Source organism: Phyllostomus discolor, chromosome 6, assembly GCF_004126475.2.
Source record: "Phyllostomus discolor isolate MPI-MPIP mPhyDis1 chromosome 6, mPhyDis1.pri.v3, whole genome shotgun sequence".
Lineage (NCBI taxonomy): Eukaryota > Metazoa > Chordata > Mammalia > Chiroptera > Phyllostomidae > Phyllostomus > Phyllostomus discolor.
In genome coordinates, this window is record NC_040908.2 from 47,156,248 (window position 1) to 47,178,241 (window position 21,994).

General features: G+C 36.6%; 1 protein-coding gene and 1 pseudogene across 5 annotated transcripts in view; one reads left to right on the forward strand and one right to left on the reverse strand.

The window, feature by feature from the left end:
• Window positions 1–21,994, forward strand: part of EXOC6B (exocyst complex component 6B) — a 559,588-nt gene that overhangs the window by 16,876 nt on the left and 520,718 nt on the right. The window lies entirely within an intron of this gene.
• Window positions 3,379–4,946, reverse strand: LOC118501124 (annotated as a pseudogene).

Below are 21,994 nucleotides of genomic sequence, written 5' to 3' on the forward strand. Positions count from 1 at the left end.
TTTGTAAAAGACATTAAAATAAAAGGGGAGAAATAAGAGAGCTAGACAAGCAATTTGTTTTTGATGAGGTAAAAAAATTGTTTGACCTTTGTAAAGAGAGGATGTGCAATGAAGATATTTTAGTGTTGGTCTGCAAAAGTAAGAAGAAAGTGAAAGGTGAAATGAGAAGAGCTCTTAAATTTAAAGAAAAAAGATTATTAGAAGCATTTTAAATGGTAAATGTGGATCCAACTGTATGCATTTATTGTTTGCTTTTTAAAAATTAAACTTTTTTATATGAAATAATTGTAGATACACATGCATTTTTAAGAAATAACACATACAGAGATTGATTCCCCCATACCCTTTACTCAGTTTCCTCCAGTGCTGACATCTTGCAGAACTGCAGCACAGCAGATCAGGACCAAGATACTGATATTGTGTCTTGACAGTCAAGCTACAGAGCATTCCCATCACTGCGAGGATCCCTCTTCATGTTGTGTTCTTATAGCAACAGTCACTTCCCTTCTGTCCCCACTCCTTTGTAGCCTCAACAACCAGTGCTCTGTTCTTTATTACTCTGGTTTTTTCATTTAAAGGACGTTATTAAATGGAATCGTACAGCATGTAACATTTTGGAACTGGCTCTTCTCACTCAGCATAATTTCCTGCAGATTCATCCAAGTTCTTGCGATGTATCAGTAGTTTTCTCCTTTTTCTTGCTGAATAATATTCCCTAGTATAGCCGTACCACAGTTTGTTTAATCATCACCCATTGGAGAACATCTGGATTGTCTTGGTTTTTGGCTACTAGAGATAAAACTGCTATAAACATTTGTGTAAAGGTGTTTATGTGGATGTATGTTTTAAGTTCTCTTGGATGTATATACCTAGGAGTGGAATTGCTGGGTCATATGGTAACTCTATGTTTAATTTTTTGAAGAATTGCCAGAATTGTTTTCCAAAGTGGCTGCACCATCTTACATTCCCACCAACAGTGTATGAGGGTTCCATTTTCTCTAGATCCTTTTCAGTATTTGGTGGTGTCATTTTTATTTGAGCCATTCTGATAACTTGCGTAGTAATATCTCATTGCAGTTTTAATTTGCATTTCCTTAATTGCTAATCACGTTGAACATCTTTTCATGTGCATATTTGCCACTTAGTTGAATTGCCTTCACGTCTTTTGCCCGTTTTCTAATTGATTTTTTTTTTTTTTTTTGCTGTTGAGTTTTGAGAATCATTTCCATGTTCTTATACTTGTCCTTTGTTGGATAAGTGGTTTGCAGATATTTTCTTCCATTCTGTAGCTTGTCTTTTCACCCTCTTAAGAGGGTCTTTTGTAGATCATAGTATTTGATTTTGATAAAGTCCAATTTATCAGTTTTTCCTTGTATGGAGTGTGCTTTTGGTGTCAATTCTAAGACTTTTTTAGGTCTTGAAGATTTTCTCCTGCTTTTTTCTTTTCCGCTCTTTGAGGGTGTCTTTTCTGCATTCTCTTTTCTGTCGATCTATGTGTCTATTCCTCTGCAAATATCAGTCTTGATTATTGTCTTTTTATAGAATAAGTCTTGATATTGGGTTGACTGATTGTCTCACTTTAATATCAAAATAGTTTTAGCTAGTTTAGTTCCTTTTCCTTTTCACATATATGCCCTTTTAGAATATTGTCTATATCTCCAAAATTATCCTGCTGAGATTTTGATATGGATTCCATTAAACCTGTATATCAATTTGTAGGGAATTGATATCTTTATTTCATGAGTTCTTCCAATTCAAAAACATGGTATGTCTCTTTATTTAGCTCTTTTTTGATTTCTTCTCATCAGCATTATGTAGTTTTTGGCATTCTCAGTACATGCTTTGCTAGATTTACACTTAAAAGTACTTTTTAAAAAGTGATTTAAATGGTATTTTATTTTTAATTTTGCTGTCAATGTGTTCATTGCTAGTATATAGAAGTGCAATTACTATTTTTATGTTTATCTTGGATCGTTGTGACTGCTGAACTTATTCATCTAGGAGTTTTGTTTTGTAGATTCCTGTAGTTTTGTTTTGTTTTGGAGTTTCTATGTAGATAATAGTGTCATCTGTAAGTAGGGACAGTTTCAGCTCTACTTTTCCAATCTGTATACCTTTTCTTTCATTTTCTTTCTCTGGCTAGAATTTCCAGGACTATATTGAATTAGATTGATAAGTGAACACCTTTGCCTTGTTCCTGGTCTTAGAGAGAAAGCCTAATGTTAGTTATAGGATTTTTACAGATGCTCTTTATGAAGTTGAGAAAGTTCTCTCCTATTCCTATTTCCTGTGAACTTTTTTAATCATGAAAAAGTGTTGAATTTTGTCCAGTGCTTTTACTGCATTGATTGATGTGATCATGGAATTTTTCTTCTTTAGCTTGGTGGATTGCATTGATTGATTTTTGAGTGTTGAATGAGCCTGACTCCCTGGAATAACTGTAGCTTAGTCACTGTATATATTTTTCTTAAAAAAAAAAAGATTTTTTAAATTTATTTTTAGAAAGAGGGGAAGGAAGGGAGAAAGGGAGAGAAATATCAACATGTGGTTGCCTCTTGCACACCCCTGACTGGGGACCTGGCCCACAGCCCAGGTATGTGCCCCGACCAGGGATTTGAACTGGTGACCCTTTGGTTTGCAAGTCGGCACCTAATCCACTGAGCCACACCAGCCAGGCTATACTTCTTATTATATACTTCTGAATTCTATTTTTTTGCCAATAGTTTCTTAGGGATATTTTTTAGTACATTACTTCTTATTGTATTTTTTCAATTATGGGATTTTTGTGTTTACATTTGTTAGGGGTATTGGTCTGTAGTTTTGTTTGTTTTTTTTTTTCTAACTGTGATTGTCTGGCCTTGATGATAGGGTAGTATTCGCTTCATAAAAATTATTTGGAAAATGTTCCTTCCCTTTTTTTATTATCTGGGAAAGATTTTAGAATTGATGTTAATTCTGCTTTAAACATTTTGTAGAATTCTCCAATGAAACCATTGAGGCCTGCAGGGTTTTTTTGGGAGATTTTTAATTGCAAATTCAATTTCTTTCATAGTTCTAGAGCAATATAAATGGACTTTTTTTGTATTTAGGTAAGTTTAAACTATTGGGTAATTGTTTTTTTCTAGGAATTAGTTTATTTCATCTAAGTTGTCAAATTTATGTCAAAAGAGATGATAGTTCTGTTATCCTTTTGATGGCTACAGGGTACATAGTGTTATTCCTGGTTTTATTCCTTATATTGGTAATTTGTATATATTTTTTCATTAAATATTTGTGTATTTTATTGCTCATTTCAAAGAACCAGAATTTTTTCATTAACTTTTCTGTATTGTTTTTCTGTTTTTAATTTTATTGATTTTTGCCCTTATCTTTATCATTTCCTTCCTGCTCCTTGTTTTAATTTTGTCTTTGCTCTTCAGGTTCTTGAGGTGCAGGAGCTTAGATGATCGATTTGAGGATTTTCCTCTTTCCTTTTTTTTACAGAATGAAAGTACAGATTCCACTTCATTTTAAAAACTGAAATGAACTTTAATACATAAAATGAAGACAGCATTTTGCGAATTTATCACTCAGAGGGATATTGCTAAGAAAATCAGTGTGTTACACTTTGAGGGATGAAATGTTACTGTTTGCACACCAAAATTTTTTTAAAAATAAGAAATTTAATTAAAAAAATGAAATGGTTACCAAGGTCATGCAGGTCTGGGGATCAAAGGTGAAGGGTCACACATTACTACAAAGAAATCCAAAAGGACTGCTACATCATGATCTCTTATTAGTGTTCCATTGGTGCCTCTCCTGGGATGAACTTGACCATTTTTTGGCATACACTCTGACAGCTTTTTCTGTCAAAAACTTTTTACATGGCTGCTGTTGTGTTCCATGATCATCGTCTAGAGGCGGCACGGTGTTGAGAACACATTAGGTGCTAATTCTGGAGAATACACTTTGGGAAATGCTCTTCTGGCTTCTTTTTAACATCTGTTTCTGTTCCGTGTGCCACATCCTCTTCCTCGTGACTGGGACCCTCAAGTGCACACATCATATCACCGCTGCTGCCCTCCTTCCATTTTTTAAAAGTTGAATTCATTGGTTAGTAAAATTATATAGGTTTCAGGTGTATAATTCTATGATACATCATCTGGATATTATTGTATTGTGTGTTCACCTCTCCAAGTGAAGTCTCCTTCTATCACCAATTATCCCCCCTTTTTCCAATGTATGCATTTAGTGCTATAAATTTCTCTTGTATCACTGCTTTACCTGTGTCCCATAAGCTTTGATATGTTGTATTTTAATTTTAGTTTAGTGTAGCCTTTTGTTTGCCTTTAGATTTCCTGTTTGATCCATCAATTATTTAGAAGTATGTTGTTGAGTTTCCAAGGGTTTGGACATTTCCTATTATCCTGTTACTGATTTCTAGTTTAATATCCCTAAAATGGTGGTTGGAGAACAGACTGTATATGATTTCAGTTCTTTTGAGTTTGTTGAAGTTTGTTTTACGGCTCACAGCATGTTCTTTCTTGGTATATATTTTGTGGAGACTTGAAAAGAATGTGTATCCTGCTGCCATGGATAAAGTGTTTTACAAATGTTGACGAGATCCTGTTGGTTGTTGGTGGTGTGCTCCTCTGTGTGCTCGCAGGTTTTCTGTCTGTCGATTTTGTTGGGAGAGGGCTGTTGAAGTCTCTGAGTGTAATCATGGAATTGTCTGTTTCTTTTTTGAGATCTCGTTTTTGCTTCAGATATTCAGCAGCTCTGTTAGGTACATACATAGTTAAGATCGCTATTGTCTTCTTAGTGAGCTGAGCATTTCCTTCTCTGTCTTATAATTTTCTTTGCTCTGAGGTCTACTTTATCTGATGATAATACAGTTACTCCTGCTTTCCTTCAATTAATGTTTGAATGATTTATCACTTTCTATCTAGCCTTTTGTTTTTAGCTTGCCTTATCGATTGGATATGGTTATGTTGTGGTTTTAATCTGCTCTGTCAGTCTCTGGTATGTTTATAACACATTTTAATGCAATTATTCATATGCTAAGGCTCAATTCTGCTCTTTATTTGTTGTTTTATGTTTATTATTTCCTTTTTTGTTTCTCTATTTTCTTTTTTGTGCCTTTTGAGTTAGTTGAAATTAAAAAATTCCATTTTGATTTATCTCTAGTATTTTTGAGTATACCTTTTTGTATATCTTTTTGGTGGTTTCTCTGGTTGTTAACATTATTTAATACAGAACATCATGGTTTACTGGTGTTATCATTTCACCAGTTTGAGTGAAGTGTAGAAACTTCACCTCCCTTTATGTTCCTTTATCCTCCCCTGGTTACAGCTGTCTTAAATAGTTTCTCTACAGATACTAGAGCCATATTAAACAGTTTTAATTTTTGCTTAAGCAGAAAACCTAATTTAGAAAACTCAAAAGAAGTAAAACCTATTGTATTCACCCATATTTTTGCTTACTGTGTACTTTTTTCCTTTCTTATGTTCCAAATTCCTGTTAAAAAAAATCATTTCCTTTCTGTTGAAAGAAGTTCCTGTAGCTATTGTTTTTAAACAGTAAGCAGCAAATTGTCTTTACATGAGACTGGCTTAGTTTTCCTACCTATAAGAAAGAATGAATGAATATTTCTGCTGGGTGTAGGATTCTAGTTTGGCGGTTTTCTTCCAGCATTGAAAAGCATTGTGCCACTCCTTTCTGGCCTCCATGGTTTCTGATGAGGAATTTGCTGTCACTCAAGTTATTTTTCCCCTGTCATTTTTCTCTGGCTATTTTCAAGACTTATTTTCTTTGTCTTTAGTTTTCAGGAGTGTAATTACATTGTGTCCTGACATGGATTACTTTAGGTTTATCCTGTTAGGGGTTAATGAACTTCTTCAAGAGTCTGTAGGTTTATGACCATTGCCAAATTTGGGAAGTTTTAATTTATTATTTCTTCAACCACTTTCCCATTGCACCCTTTTTCCATGACATGAATGATAGGTGTTTTTTTTTGGTACTGTTTAGCTCCTGAGGTTCTGTTTATTTCTTTCAGTTTATTTTCTCATACTCAGATAATATAATATCTATTGTTATATCTTTTAATTCATTGATTTTTTTCCCATTTATTTCATTTCTTCCATTATGCTTGAGCCCATTACTGGGTTCTTAAAATTTCAGGTATTGTATTTTTCAACTCTATACTTCCCATCTGGTAATCCTTTTCTGTATTTTTTTTTTCTGAGACTCTCAATCTTTTTGTTTCAAGGGTGTTCATAATTGTTTATTGAACCATTTTTGTTATGACCACTTTCAATTCTTCATAAGATAACTCTAACGTCGTTGTCATTTCAGTTGGCATCTAGTGACTTTTTTTTCACTACTTTGACAAGTAATGTCATTACTTCCTGGTTCTTGGAATGATGGAGGATTTAAAAAAAATTTATTGATTGATTTTGAGAGAGTGAGAGGGAGACAGAGACAGAGAAAGAGAGAGAGATTTTGTTGTTCCACCCATTTATGCATTCATTGGTTGCTTCCTGTATGTGCCCTGACCGGAGATTGAACCAGCAACCTTGGTGCATCTGGGCGATACTCTAACCAACTGAGCTACCTGGCCAGGGCAAGGATGATTTTTAACTGCAACTCGTACAGTTTCATATTATGTTATGAGATTTCAGCTCTCATTGAAACCTACCCTTTTAGCTAGCTTTCTTTGACACTGGTGTGGCATGAGAAGGTGTGGGTTACTTCTTCATTACTGCTAGGTGGAGATAGATGCCCATGTCCCCCACTTGAAATCTGTTGACACCTGAGAGGGGCTCCTCATTACTGCTACAGACCTGGCTCCATACATGGTCTCTATTAATGCCATGGTTGGGAGAGGGGGTTGTAACCACCTGGTGGGGGTGAAAGTCCCAGCTCCCTTCTTGGCCTTTTCTAGCTCCCTGAGGGGGGTGTTGGGCTCTTTGTTATCTCATGAGGGTGGAAATCTTGGCTCTCTCTCTGCCTGTGCTTGTGTGAATATTTTTCTGTAGTGTTTGTCTGGAATACAACAGTGATTGTGTAAATGTTTTCTGTCTCGTTAGGCTATGCCTTTTGTGATCTTTGGCTAGAGAGAGCAGGCTTTTGTTGGGGCTTTTTTGTTTGTTTGCACTTGTTTGTGTCTCTTCAGTTCCCAGTTGGGATATGAAGCAAAAAGAAAATCCAGAAAATGCACCCCAGTGTTGTTCCTTTGGTGCTGAGGTCCCAAGCCTGTCCACCTTCTTCCTTCCACCTGTCAGATCACTTTATATTTGTTTTATGTAAGGTGTCTAGAGTTTTTAGTTATACTTTGTGGGAAGGATAGGAAACACTATGTCTGCTTCACCTTCTCAGAATTGGAGTCTTATTGTATGTGTTTTAATTTTTAAATTATTTGTCTTTTTATAAGTATGATGTATGCTCATTAGTAAAAATAAAGTCAAGCAGATGGAAAACTATAAAGATGACACAAATACATATCAGGCAAAAATTCTGTTTTTGAGAAATGACCATTATTTATTTTTTAACTTTAAATAATTAATTTATTTTTACAGAGATGGGAAGGGAGGGAGAAAAACAGGGAGAGAAATATTGATGTGAGTGAGAAACATCAGTGTGAGAGAGAAATATCGATCTGCTGCATCTTATTCTCTCCTGACTGGGAACTGAACCCACAACCTGGGCACGTGCCCTGACCGGGGATCAAACCAGTGACCTTTCACTATGCGGGGTGACACCCAACTAACTGAGCCACATCAGTCAGGGTCCATTATTTGCTTTAGGTGATCATCGTTCCAGATCAACATCACTTCACACAAATATACAAATAGGAGGGTGAGTAGAAGAAAATAATTTTCATAGAAACTGGTTATTGGGTATAAAAAATACTGTTTCTATGAAAAAGTATTACATTTTGCCCTGTCTGGCGTAGCTTAGTGGATTGAGCGCAGGCTGTGAACCAAAGTATCGCAGGTTCGATTCCCAGTCAGGGCACATGCCTGGGTTGCAGGCCACGACCCCCAGCAACTGCACATTGATGTTTCTCTCTCTCTTTCTCCCTCCCTTCCCTCTCTAAAAAATAAATAAATAAAATATTTTTAAAACTTTAAAAAAAGTATTACATTTAGTTTTACTTGAGGAAAACTGAAATGACACATGGAATTACTAAATTTCAATAAATGTTTTTTCATCACAAAGGATTTTTATTTTTAAAAAATCTCTTAAACTTAAGAAGGTAAAAAGTCAATTTCTATATTTGTAATTAAAAAACTCACATTCAGTTTTAGGCAGTATTAATTTCTTAATATGGAAGAAGAGGAAAACATGCTTTTTCTTTTTTCAACGTAGCTTTATTGAGATATATTTCACATACTATACACTTCACCCATTTAAAGTGTACAATTTAATGGTTTTTAGTATATCCTCAGGCTACATTATTTCTCCAGGAAAAAAGCCCCTGATGTTTTGTTGGAGTCCCCATGTATGGGCTACATATGTAGGGGTTTGGCTGTTCTGTATCCAGTCTTTCAGTTAATCCGTTTGTGTCAGTGCTTTCCTTGTTCTCGGCATTCTGAATCCTGACCTCCGTGCCTATGGCTGGTACTCAGAGTGACTCCCTTTTGGATTTCGTTTTCTTGGCACACACTCTTTTTGGTAGTCTCTGCTTCATCCTACTGCTGTTTATTGTTGTTTGTCTTCCAGAAATTTGTTGCTGTTTCTTGGCTATAGGCACTTCTTTTGGAGTAATGGGTTTATACCTTTTTCTGTAAGGGGGTTTCAGGAGAAAGGGAGGTAAATGCATGTGGTTGTCTCATCACATTGAAATGGAGGTCTGGTAGCAAGTGATACTGCTTAAATAGTAGATATTCACTAGATTTTTAGAAATGAAGGAAAACTCTAAAGAAGATTTTCCATAGCCACTAACTGCCTTGTCCCTACCCCCATCCCCGTTTTCATTACTATTTTCATATAACGGGATGACCCTCTCCCATTTATGTAACTCTTTCTTTTTCTAACTTTCCTTCTACATTATTGTCTCCTGTCTTTTCCTCCTCTTCTTCAGTTTTACACTGCCAGTCATCTGTCCCCCAGTCCACCGTAGTCCTCTCTCCACGACTGTCCTATGGAAATTTGTGTCCATTTTTTGTCCTTATTTTTCCTTTTTTGTTCATATTTTTTAAAAAGTGTATTAATTTACATGATTTTCCTTTAAACTTTATTATTTTCTATTTTGTGTGAAATTATTATATGTCATATCATGAGTGTGTAACATTTCTAGCTGATTCATTTAAAATTTTCTTTTGTTAATTGAGTAACCTTTATGTACCAGGTACTTTATTTTTAAACAGTAATGGATTTTTAAATATTTTAAAGTTTTTAAGGTTATTGTAAAAAAGGAAACAATTTAGAAGTACATAAGTTACATTTCTCATCTTCCCTACTATATAGTCACCCCTTCAAAGCATTATTAGTAGTTTGATGTGTAGTTTTCTAGACTTTTTTCTTAGCTTGTAGAAGCAGGTGTATATATACATTTGTATGTACATACAATTGTAATTTTTCTGTTTAAGTGGTATCACCATATATGTTTGATATACATTTTTTTTACTTAATAATATATATATGTCAGATATCTTTGTAAGTCAAAACTTCTAGCTCTTCATCATTCTTTTTAATGACTAAAGAATATTTTGTTGTATGGAATTATATACTCCTCTGTTGATGGAGAAACAATCACATACTTCTCTTTTGATGGACAATCGTGTAGTCTTATAAATATCTGTATACATATTAATACTGATATTTAAATAAGATAATTCTTAAATGTGGGATTGCTGAGTTTAAGCTTTGTAAGTTAAAAAACACTTTTTTTTATCCTCACCCAAGGACATTTTTTTTTCATCTCTCTTAGTGAGAGGTTGGGGGAGAGAGAGAAAGAGAGAAAGATTGATGTGAGAGAGAAACATTGATCGGTTGCCTTATCATATGTTCCTGACTGTGGATCAAACCCACAACCTAGGTATGTGCTCTGACTGGGGACTGAACTTGCAGCCTTTTGGTTTATGGATGATGCTCTAACCAACTGAGCCACCCCAGCCAGGGCAAGCTTTGTAAATTTAAATCTTTGATACATACAACCTATTCTTTCCTTACTCGTTTTTGTTTACAAATTAAGTTTACTGTGGAAAATCTAAAACCTACAAAACTCAAGAAAATAGTAGAGCAAATCTCTATGTACCTTTCTTACAGTTTTAACAGTTGAATATACAAAAAATCTTGTTGCATCTGATTCTCTTACTACCTACCCCATCCCCCAATGCCTACCTTGGCTAATTTTTGAAGTATATCCTATATATATCATATCATTTCATCTTTAAACACTTTAGAATCAGTGTATCACTTTTGGGAAATTTTGCATTGATTAACTAATATTTGCTTTAATATATAGGCTCCCAGGAACTTATTTATTGAGTAAATCAAGGACTGCCCAAGGTTTGTCTGAAATTATTTTTTTTTGGCAATAGTTAGGCATCAAGGTTAGTTTTCTAAGGTCATACCTAAACCATATAATCAGCATATAGGATATAGCTTTTCTCTTCATTCTCTATGGGGTAGTGGTAGGAAGGGATAGAGGAGAAGAAAGGCATGCATTCATCTCAACTAAGAGAGTAATCAAATCCTTAGAGTAAAGGCTAAACAACAACAAAAATTCTTGTTTATCTCTCTGAAAATTATCATCTGATTTTTCAGAAGACTTCCCCTGCAGTTCTCAACACCTGTGACACATTTAAAGAACAGGCTCTAAATAAGAGAAAAGGATTCATTTTTTTGTTTGGGCTCATAAAAGTTTTACCTAGTCTTAAGCTGAGTAAGGGTTAAAAAAAAGCTTCATGCAATCAATATCCTTTATTTTCACTTTATGTGATTAGTATTAGAACAGCTGTGCCTCAAGTTTGCCCACTCCTTGCATCATGTTGACTGGAGAAGTTCAAGAGGGCATTCATTGAGGATACTGGCATGTAATTGTAATGGATTATATACATTTTTTTTACTGAGGATGAACAAAATGTTGTCCTTTAAAATAATGACTCACTCAGGCTCTTCTCCAGTGAGAAAAGACCATTCATGTGGAGTAGGTAAAGTGGTAAAGTGGTTCTTGAATAATTCTGAAGGAAGAAAATCTTTCTAAAGGATCTATTTAGCTTGAATTTTTAAATCATTGTACAGGATAGGGGCCTGTGACCAGTAAAAAGTGGGCTCTTTTCGATATGCAGTGTCTGGCAGTTCATGGAGCTGGGAAAACAGCCTCCTGAAGCTGTACCAGGTTTAAACTCACATTGGTCTCAATGACCAAATTTGGACAGCATGACCCAGAATTTGCCCTTGTTAACCAGACTTATTAAAGAAAAGTCAGAAGATTGTAATAAATTCTAAAAAAAATTCAGGTGTCCTTTTTGCAGTTTTATTTCCCATGTTACTACAGAAACTTGGTCAGAACTTTTATTTTTTGCCACGGGGCAATCTTTAACAAACTAGGAGGACAAGTCCCATGTCGCTTAGAATCAGTTTTAAATTACAACAGTTTGTTGATAGGAGAAGCAGAGAGAAATTTCTTAAGGCCAAGATGTAAAGGTTTCATTTCATTACAGGAAGTCACTAGAAAGACTTTGAAATTGCCTTGATTCTCCTGGTTTTATTGTGTGCTAGTCATCTAAAGCCAGTCATGTATGGGGATGGCCTCTGCAATAGCTCTGTCTCTCTTTTTAAAAAAAGATTTAATTAATTAATTTATTTATTTTTAGAGAGGGGGAAGGGAGGGAGAAAGAGCGGGAGATAGAAACAGTGATATGCAAGAGAAACATCGATTGTTGCTTTTCATATGCTCCCCAACCAGGAACCAACCTGCAACCCAGGCATGTGCTCTGACTGGGAATCGAACTTGGCAACCTTTCACTTTGTGGAATGATGCCAAGCAACTGAGCCATGCCAGTCAGGGCTGTAATAGCTCTCTAACTAGTTATGAGGGAGAAACGATCATCTATCTCGTCCACAAGTGAAGAGGGGCTACAAAATTCAGGTTGCTATAGATTTAATATTTCTGGCACTGACATTTTGCACTGTTAGGTTCTGTTCATGAAATAAAAAATTTAAATACTATTTCATTCAAGTCAGTATGTTTTCACTAAGTTTGCTGGTAACCAGACCACTCATTTGTCCATGGCTGTAGGATGGGCTGCATCAGACCACTGTCTATTGTGGTGTTCTTGCTCTCAGAGATATAACAGACAAAATAGGGAATGAGACCTATTAAAAGCAAATGAATAAAAGTAAATTGACTTAGAAGTAAATGAAGAGAGTGAGTCTGTAGCAAAATTCTCTAACTAGTTTTGCTTTCCTATGTAAATCCATAGTTAAACCAGCAGCATCCTGTTTGATGGGAAGCCAGGGGTCTGAGATGACTTGATATGCTTTATCTGCCCGAAGCTAGGGCCCCAGAGCTGTATAGCCTAATCATTAGTGGCTTGGAAAGATCCTGTTATAGGTTATGTACACAGCTGGGGAGCTCCTGCCAGCCTAACCTCTGTGAACTTTATGGTCTGATGTCTTAAGATTTCTAATTCACTTGGAGGTACTGGTATAGTCTTTAAGTTAATTCTTAAGTGTGGTTGCTTTGTACAGTTGTGCAGGTTATATACTGGATAGCTGGGCTATTTATAGTGTAGATTAATGTAGATTTTTATATTCATTGGGTCAGATTTCTAGCAGATGGCAGGCTAGTATCCTGAAGAGGGGAAAGATACCATATGGGTAAATGTAAGACCCTATTTTTAAGTATTAACAATTTCTTACAAAACTGTAAGTGAGCTCTTTTTTATGTTGTATTTGTAGATGCAATAATTTTAAGGTGCCATCCATGTATTTACTCTTTCTTTCCTGTGTTTATTGTTTCTCCCACATTTTCCTTATTTTAATACAGTGTTATTTTTTTCTTTTCCTGAAGAAAAGAGCTCTTAAGTGAATTTTCTGTGAGGTTGTTTTGTACTTTCGTGTTTGATGTGTTTAGTTTGTTCACAATCTAGCAACTCTGGGGCCATAGTGTGGATATTCTTGCCATGTTGAGATGACTTAATGCTTGGATTCTGTTAATAGAGTCATTGTATGTTGAATAAACCTCACATCTTTGCCAGAGATTTGGGTATTACTCACTTGTGATTCTCTCAGTACATAGTCAGCTGGGATTCCAAGTTCATTTGTCATTGCTCAGAGTTTCCAGAAGGTTGCCCTGTGGAGCAACAGGCTTTTGATAGTATTCCCCATCTAGAACTATTGTTTCTAAAGTTGGGTTTGGAAGTTTCGTTATTTGTTCTTTTTGCATGAAGATTATTCTGCCCTGACTGGTGTGGCTCAGTGGATTGGGCATCCTCTGCAAACTGAAAGGCCAAGGGTTGGAATCCCAGTCAGGGCACATGCCTGGGTTGCTGGCTGGGTCCCCAGTAGGGGGCATGTGACAGTTAACTGATCAATGTTTTTCTCCTCTTTCTCCTTTTCTTCTCCTCTCTCTAAAAATAAATAAAATCTTAAAGAAAAAAATTGGTCAGTTCTGGTGGGGCAACTGCTTTATTTCTGATATTTGAATATTGTGAGGCTTTTATTCCCGAAGTTTACCAGTAAGCAGGCTCTCCTGGCAGGGATATAATGTACATTTGTTTCAGTTTATGTGGCACTAGCAATACCAGGTCACCAGGTTTTGAGTTCATCTGAAATAGTCGTTCTTGGATTTGAGCGTGGATCAGAATTACCTGGATGGCTTGTAAATACAAATTGTGGGTTCCACTCCCAGAGTTTCTAGTTTAGTAGGTTTGGAGTGGGACCTGAGAATTTGCATTTCTAGGTAGTTTTAGGTGATGCTGATTTGCTGGCTTAGGTCACACTGAGAATCATTGCTCTAAGGTAAAAACTATCTTATTCTTCCCTAAATTTATAGTACTTAAATCCAGCATGAAAGAAAGTAGGTTTAGGTCTTTGAGAAAATGATCCAAATCTTAGAATTCTTTTTTTTCCAAGATGAAAAATGATATTTTTTTCTTTTTGATTTTGAAAAGAATATGTATATGTAGTAAAAAAGTCAAACCATAAAGAAAAGTTTAAAGATAAAAATAACTTAAAATCCCATTATCAATATAATAAACTAATTTCGGTAACTTTATTGAGATGTCTTGCTGTGTGCATTTATATGAATTTATAATCCCATTTGAAATGTTTCCATTTATACCTGATATTTTGTAACCTACTTCTAAAATTCAACAATATAGAATAGACACAGATATATATCAAATTAGTCTTTCATTATATAGATTACATAGTTTATTTAACTAATGCCAGCAATAAACATTTAGACTGTTTCCAATTTTATAGCAGTTACAGGTTCTTATACTGTATCTTTTTTTTAATATATTTTATTGATTATGCTATTACAGTTGTCCCATTACCCCCCTTCTCTCCCCTCCACCCTGTACCCCCCTCCCACCCACATTTCCCCCTTTAGTTCATGTCCATGTGTCATACTTATGAGTTCTTTAGTTTCTACATTTCCCGTACTATTCTTGCCCTCCCCCTATCTATTTTCAACCTACATTCTATGCTACTTATTCTCTATACCTTTTCCCCCTCTCTCCTCCTCCCACCCCCCTGCTGCTAACCCTCCATGTGCCCTCCATTTCTGTGGTTCTGTTCCTGTTCTAATTGTTTACTTAGTTTCTTTTGGTTTTGCTTTAGGTGTGGTTGTTAATATTTGTGAGTTTGCTGTCCTTTTACTATACATGCCTTTTCTTTATCTTCTTTTCTTAGATAAGTCCCTTTAGCATTTCATAAAATAAGGGCTTGGTGATGATGAACTCCTTTAACTTGACCTTATCTGAGAAGCACTTTATCTGCCCTTCCATTCTAAATGAGAGCTTTGCTGGATAGAGCAATCTGGGATGTAGGTCCTTGTCTTTCATGACTTGGAATATTTCTTTCCAGCCCCTTCTTGCCTGTAAGGTCTCTTTTGAGAAATCAGCTGACAGTCTGATGGGAACTCCTTTGTAGGTGACTGTCCCCTTACCTCTTGCTGCTTCTAGGATTCTCTCCTTCGTTTTGACCTTGGCTAATGTAATTATGATGTGCCTTGGTGTGTTTCTTCTTGGGTCCAACTTCTTTGGGGCTCTCTGAGCTTCTTGGATTTCTTGGAAGACTGTTCCCTTTGCCAGCTTGGGGAAGTTCTCCTTTATTATTTGTTCAAATACGTGCTCAATCTGTTGCTCTTCCCCTTCCGATTCTGGTACCCCTATAATTCGGATATTGGAACGTTTAAAGGTGTCTTGGATGCTCTTAATCTTTTCCTCAATTTTTTGAATTCTTATTTCATCATGCTTTCCTGCTTGGTTGATTCTATGTTCCTTCTGGTCCACTGTATTGTTTTGAGACTCATATTCCTTGCTTTCACTATTGTCTCTCCTCCGAGTGTCTTCCTGCATCTGTTTTATGGTAATCTGCATTCTTTCATCTAAATTTCGTCCAAAATCAACCAGTTCCATGAGCTTTCTGATCACCAGTGTTTTGAACTGCGCATCTGATAGATTGGCTAATTCTTGGTCGCTCAAAAGGATGAGTCCTGGGGGACTGGTCTGCTCTGTTGAAAACATATTTTTTTCCCCCTGTCTCTCCTTTTTTTTTTCCCAGTCTGGTTGCTCTTGTTATGGTGGGGGGCGGAGCCTTAGGTGCTCACTGGGGCTGGGCACCCCAGTCGCTAGATTGTGACATTATATTTTTGGGGACGGGGTGGGAGCGGGAGCGGGGCGGGAGAAAACAATGGCGGTAGTTCTGTTCCCCTGGACTCAGACCCTTGTCTGGGCTTCTGGGCCGCGAGTTCTGCCCTGGTCCACAATCGCTGCCCCTCTGGGTTTGCCAGCCGCAGCTTGCGTACTCAGGGATCACCGCTGCCTTCTTGCGCCCCGGATGGCTTTTGCGCCAATTTCGCGCCAAACCTTCCTCCGACCTCCGCGCGCCACCGACCCACGCCAGCCCCGCGCCTGCCCGGCTTGTCTTCTCCTACCAGTCCGGATGAACGCGTCTACTTCAACTTCTTGGCTGCCCGACTTCCATTCAGATAAATCCTCTGCCGGATCTGGGTGTTATTCTGATAGTAAATTGTTGTAAATTATTGTTTTTCTAATCTTGGTTGTGCGAGGAGGTACGGTTCATCCACCTATTCCTCCATCTTGCCAGAAGTTATATACTGTATCTTTATTACATGTGTTTAGTCATCTGATTATGAATTCTAAGAAATGGCATTGCCAGTCAAAGAAGATGTACATTTAAAATTTTGGTTTGTATTGCCAAACTGCCCTTCAACAAGGAAGATGGTATGAATTCACACTTCCACTAAGTGTCTCAGCTTTGCTTGAAAACTGAAATGGTTTAAAATGGAAAAAATATAATAAAGATAAAAGAATAGTAACTCTCTTTACTCCAGTCTTATGGTAGAAAATGTTTTCTCTAGAAAGGAACAGTGACTCTCCTTGGAGCACATAAAAATTTAATAGTGCTGGGATGGATAGAGAGCCCTTAGCTCTGCCCCTCAGATCTCATCAGAGCTCTGATGAGGTTATTTAAACTGGGTGAGCCTCCGAGCACAGCCCCAGACAAACGCTTATATTCATGACACAGAAAGGAGCTTCTCAGAGGACAAATACATTATTTGTCCTTCATTCAAGTTTTGTTAAAAGTTTCTGGAAATGGTCTTGATTGCAGGTCACAGACAGTCAACAGAGTGCCTTAAGAATCGCCTGGTAACCAGCACAGTAACCAAAGTACCTGAAACTTCAGAGTGTAAGAGGAAACCTTTAAAATAGAAGTCAAATAGTCTTTTCAGTGATGTTATTTTTTTGTCTGTTTTCTATTTTTTTAAATGTCATAAAGGTATTTGCATTTCTTTTTTTTAAAATATTTTATTTATTTATTTTTAGAGAGGGAAGGGAGGGAGGGAGAGAGAGAGAAACATCAATGTGCGGTTGCTGGGGGTTATGGCCTGCAACCCAGTCATGTGCCCTGGCTGGGAATCGAACCTGGGACACTTTGGTTCCCACCCCTCGCTCAATCCACTGAGTGATGCCAGCCAGGGCTGTTTTCTATTTTTTGACCATGTATCCTTACCAGGAAACAATGAGCACACTCACACTCTTTAGGTATATTTATTTATATATTATATGCAAGTACTGAAAATACATATAGTAAACCATATGCAGAAAAATAGAAATTTAAAAGGATGAGATTAAGAGATCGATAATAGAGATGCTAATGTCTTTCTGTGCCTCAGCAGAGACTGTCGTTCTGTGTAGAGTTTGTGTCTGAGGCGTTATTTTCTGCAGAGAACAAGGGGCGCCCCTATTCCAGGCATATACCTGAACTGAACTTATGTACCTGTCACAGCCCTACCGAGTTCAAGTACCTGTTTTGGTATTTGTTTCTGAACTATGTAATGCACTTTATGTCTCTTTAGCTACTCTGAGAAACTGGCTACTTGTAACCACCATAAGAAAGAGGGTATCATTTGTTTCTTTTTGTAGATGAAGAGATTTTACTATTTAATATATTTTTTAGAGTTTAGATCCTATGATTTAGACTTTGATTTTAGATCCTTTCAGAACCAGAGTTTACAAAAGGTATTATAGAGAAATCACCTGTGTCATGCTCTTTCTTACCTAAAGTTTAGTGTAGTGTAGCGGTTAAGAACCTTGTTTTCAGCACTCGACTACAGCAAGTGAGTCATCGTGGGTGCTCATTTGTTCTGATCATTTATCAAATAACAGTCACTGAACTCATTCAGATGCTTATGCCTAGGTCGTAATCTATCAGCACCTTCTCTAGGAATTAAACAAAGGAAATAGAAATTTATAAAGTTGTAGGAGCTGATTAAAGTGTTTTTAATTATTAGCAGACTTTACATGAATACTTTTTTTCTTCTGTTGCCCCACATTTCACCAGAATGTCTGGGTGACACCAGATTTCAGGATTACATGTAGGGTTGGTTCTTTGACATTCACTTAGGGAGCTCTCAAGGGAGGGTTGCCTCAAAGCTAGGCAGTTACTGTCCCAGAGCAGGTGATACGGGGCTAGTTAAGAGGCTCAGAGGACCGCCAGTTTGGAGAGTCATGCCTCATATACTTCAGAAACCATGGAGAAACAGTGGTTTCCATCTGAGCTCCAAATCAAAAGTCAAATGGCAGGTTATCCATTTGCTCAAAATTGATCTGCTTCTACCAAGAGCAGCTCTGTATTGTGCGTGATAGGATTTCTCTAATTATATGACAGTTCATGAGTTTGCTGAGCAACATGGCAGTGGTTAGTGGGAGTGCAACTCATTGTTCCTAAATTGGAATTCAACTCTCATCCCTAATACCAAGGAAGAGTCTTTCACCAGTGGGCACCGCCCTTCAGGAATGAGATTTGGAGCAGCTCCTGCTGGCGCTTCGACTCTAGAGGAGGGATCGAGGCCGACTCCTAGTTTCCTCAGGGTGCCCTTCTCTTCCATTTTATTAATATGTTTTATGTGCTACCTACCGACTTTCTTCCCACACCCCAGTTGTTACTGTAGGTACAAATTATTCTGGCGTCTTCCTTTCTTATATACCCTCTTCTTTCTAGTTCAAGTCTTTACCTTCCCAGTGGCAAAAGGGGCTCGTCTTCCAGCTAAGTTGTTGCCTTTAGTAGTTTTTCCTGGAGCTCCCTACCTAGTGATGTCCACTTATGTCCCACTGGCTGTTTGCAGGGATTGTCCTTTCAGTCATTTCTGTCTGACAACCATACCTACTCTGCAAGGCCCACTTTAAATGTCTGTTATTTCTAGCTTTTCCTAATTCTTCCAGGTAGTTAAGTAGTTAATTTTCTTTGCTTCTAAAGAACACTGTTTATAACTGTTATAGAATTTATCACATTATTATAGAATTGACTTGTTAATTTTTCCTTTCCCTCAAGGCTTAGCATTTTACCCTTCTAGGGGTTTTATATTCAGAACCAATATATTACAGTAATAGTTGGGATTTGGGATGGGCAGGGAGTAGGGAAATAGAAGAACTAACCAACATTATTTTCTACAGTTACTGTATTATATGTAGCCTGTTCTTAGGAAGATTGGATTTAGAAAAGTGTATATAGGAGTTACAGGTCTGAAATTGGAGTCTTGAGAAACTATATGCCCACTTACCATTTGGAAAGTCTCTCTATGTACACTCTATGTAGATTTGTGTCTCTTTGAAGATTAGGACTATAAAGAAATTCCTATGCATTGGTATCTGGTTACCTGTAAAGGAAATGGTCACAGCACCAATGTATATAATATCTAAAATATGGCAACAATGCAGGTGTCCAGAAACAATAGGGTTGATAAATAATAACTATGTTTATATGGTAGAACATTATACAATAATGAAAGTGGATGAACCATAGGTAAGGTGGAATAACTTGGAGTCACCTCATTGCTTATATAATATTGGAAGAAAAGGGACACAAAATAATACAGTCTTATATTCCCTTTGTATAATAATATTAATATTCAATAATATTCAGTCTTATATTCCCTTTGTATAATATTCCCTTTGTACAATATTCAAGAATAGGTAAAACTAGCCAGTACTGTTTAGAGATGCATACAAACATGCTCAGATATAAACAGGAGCAAGGAAATGGCTATGACAAACTCATGGTAACAGTTACCGCTGGAAGGAGTGTGACTAGGGAGGGATACCTGGCGGGGCAATAGCAGCTGTGCTTCTGGTAACCAGCTGACTTTGGGCAAATTATCCAACCTCTTAGCCTCAGTGTCTTTGACTGTAAAGTGGAATTATATAACCATTTTATGAAAGTTGAAAGGATTAAGTGAGATAAATCATATAATACAGTTAGCTTAGTGTCTGGGTAATAGTAAATACTAAATAAATGGTAATATTTTCCCTATTACGGATATTGTGTTTTCTCACCAGATGCTGTAGGCTTTTGGTAGGGAGGAAAAAGTTCAAAACAAGTGGATGAAATTAAAATAAGAAAATCTAGAAACAATGACAGGGACAAGCAAACTACATTTGGGTACTATCACTAATTTGTCTGATATGCCTTGGTATTTGGGCATATTTTTTAAAATTAATCTTCAAAATACATCAGATCAGATTCAAATCACTATACCAGCCAGATTTAACCATGTCTTATGGCTTAGATGTCATTGTCAACGTTTTACATTGTATCAGGTAACTTTTCCAGGGTTGTACAGTTAAGAAGTGATAGAGTGGGGATTTCAATCAAGATTTTTTTCACTGTGTTGTTACTTATGATTAAATTCAACTTGAAAGTTGTCAGAATACAGCTGTTAGTCTGGCTTCAGTGTACTTGTAAATGCTTCCAGGACTTTTTAACTGAGATATTCCCTGAGAAAGTTCTAGTGAAGAGCATTGGATTATGTCCACTTCCAAGGAGGACTCTGTTTTCCATGGTTGTGCAACAGAATATGTTTAAACTCATTTGGTTTATTCCAGGCTTCCGGGAGTAGTTCTAATTTAACAGGGCCCAGTCTGAAATGCTGAAGGTGGCATTTTAGAAAAATTGTTTTGAATCTAAATTTTAGTGAATTCAAAACTACAGGCAAAAGTTTACAGGGGTTGTTGCTGAGGTTCATCTCATGTTGATTTACTGTCTTTGGTGTTTACTGTGGCGAAGCTAGATTTGATAACTAGTTTGCAGTCAGATTTATTGTGTACTCTAAGGGCTAAAAAGATGACTTCATCAAGGATTGCTTACCCACTGGAATTGAAGATATATATCCTTTGGGTATTGACTCTTTCCCAGCTGTATTTGTTTTTTTCATTATTATTTGTTAATTACCACTTATATAACCCTGTGTTTTAAATTTTTAAAATATATTTTTAGACTTTATTTATTTATTTTTGTAGAGAAGGGAAGGGAGGGAGAAAGAGAGAGAGAAACATTGATGTGCAAGAGATATGTGGCTTAGCTGCCTCTCGCATGCCCCCAACTGGGGACTTGGCCCGCAATCCAGGCATGTGCCCTGACTGGGAGTCGAACCAGTGATCTTTCAGTTTGCAGGCTAGCACTCAGTCCAATGAGCCACACCAGCCAGGGCTAATTTTTTTCCAGTTTATTGCTGTTCAGTTACAGGTGTCCTGCCTTTTCCTCTATTGGTTAAATTTATTTTTAATAGGCATATTTTCAGTTCAGAAAGTATAGTTGATATTGCTTTCAATTTAAGCATATAGGTAAAATTAAGTGGTTTTTAAAATCTACTCAGAGGGGTTATAGTGATTTTAAGACATATCCCAGCTCTAGGTTGCTTGTTAGTGCTAATAGTAATCCTCTAGTCTAACTTCCTAGACACTTAAGTTTGTTTTCCACTCGGCAGTTTTGGATTAAAATGGACTACTTATTGTCTTACCTTCTACATTACTTAAGGAAGGAGATATGAATAGCTTGTTCACTATCTTTAGACTTAAATTTTAGGAGGCCAGAATAGGCTAAAAGCATGGCTTTTCATGGGGCTGCTTTTGGTCCCAGAAAGTACTTGAGAGACCTTTTAATAAGGTGATTATTGAGCTTTTTAATAAAAAGTCCCGATTTTTACATTATTTTAAGTTTGTTCACTATTAAAGAGCTTATTGTGGATGAAGTCACTTCTGCATTTGAAGTATTGATAGGATATTAAATACAGATTTATTTTCTCATTTTTATTTAGGTGAAAAACCCTCTTTTGCTATTTAGGTTGTAGAAACTTGCTACTTCCTGCTCCTACCTTACTGTTTTCTTTTTTTCTTAGGAGAGTTCTTTGATTGTACTTAATATTTTCTTCTTGAATTAAAAAAATGTAAAAAATTATCTCCATGAAGGTGACTGATGTTCCCTTGAAGTGGAGGTGTTATTTGTGGTGGGTGCTGGGCATATACTCAGTGGA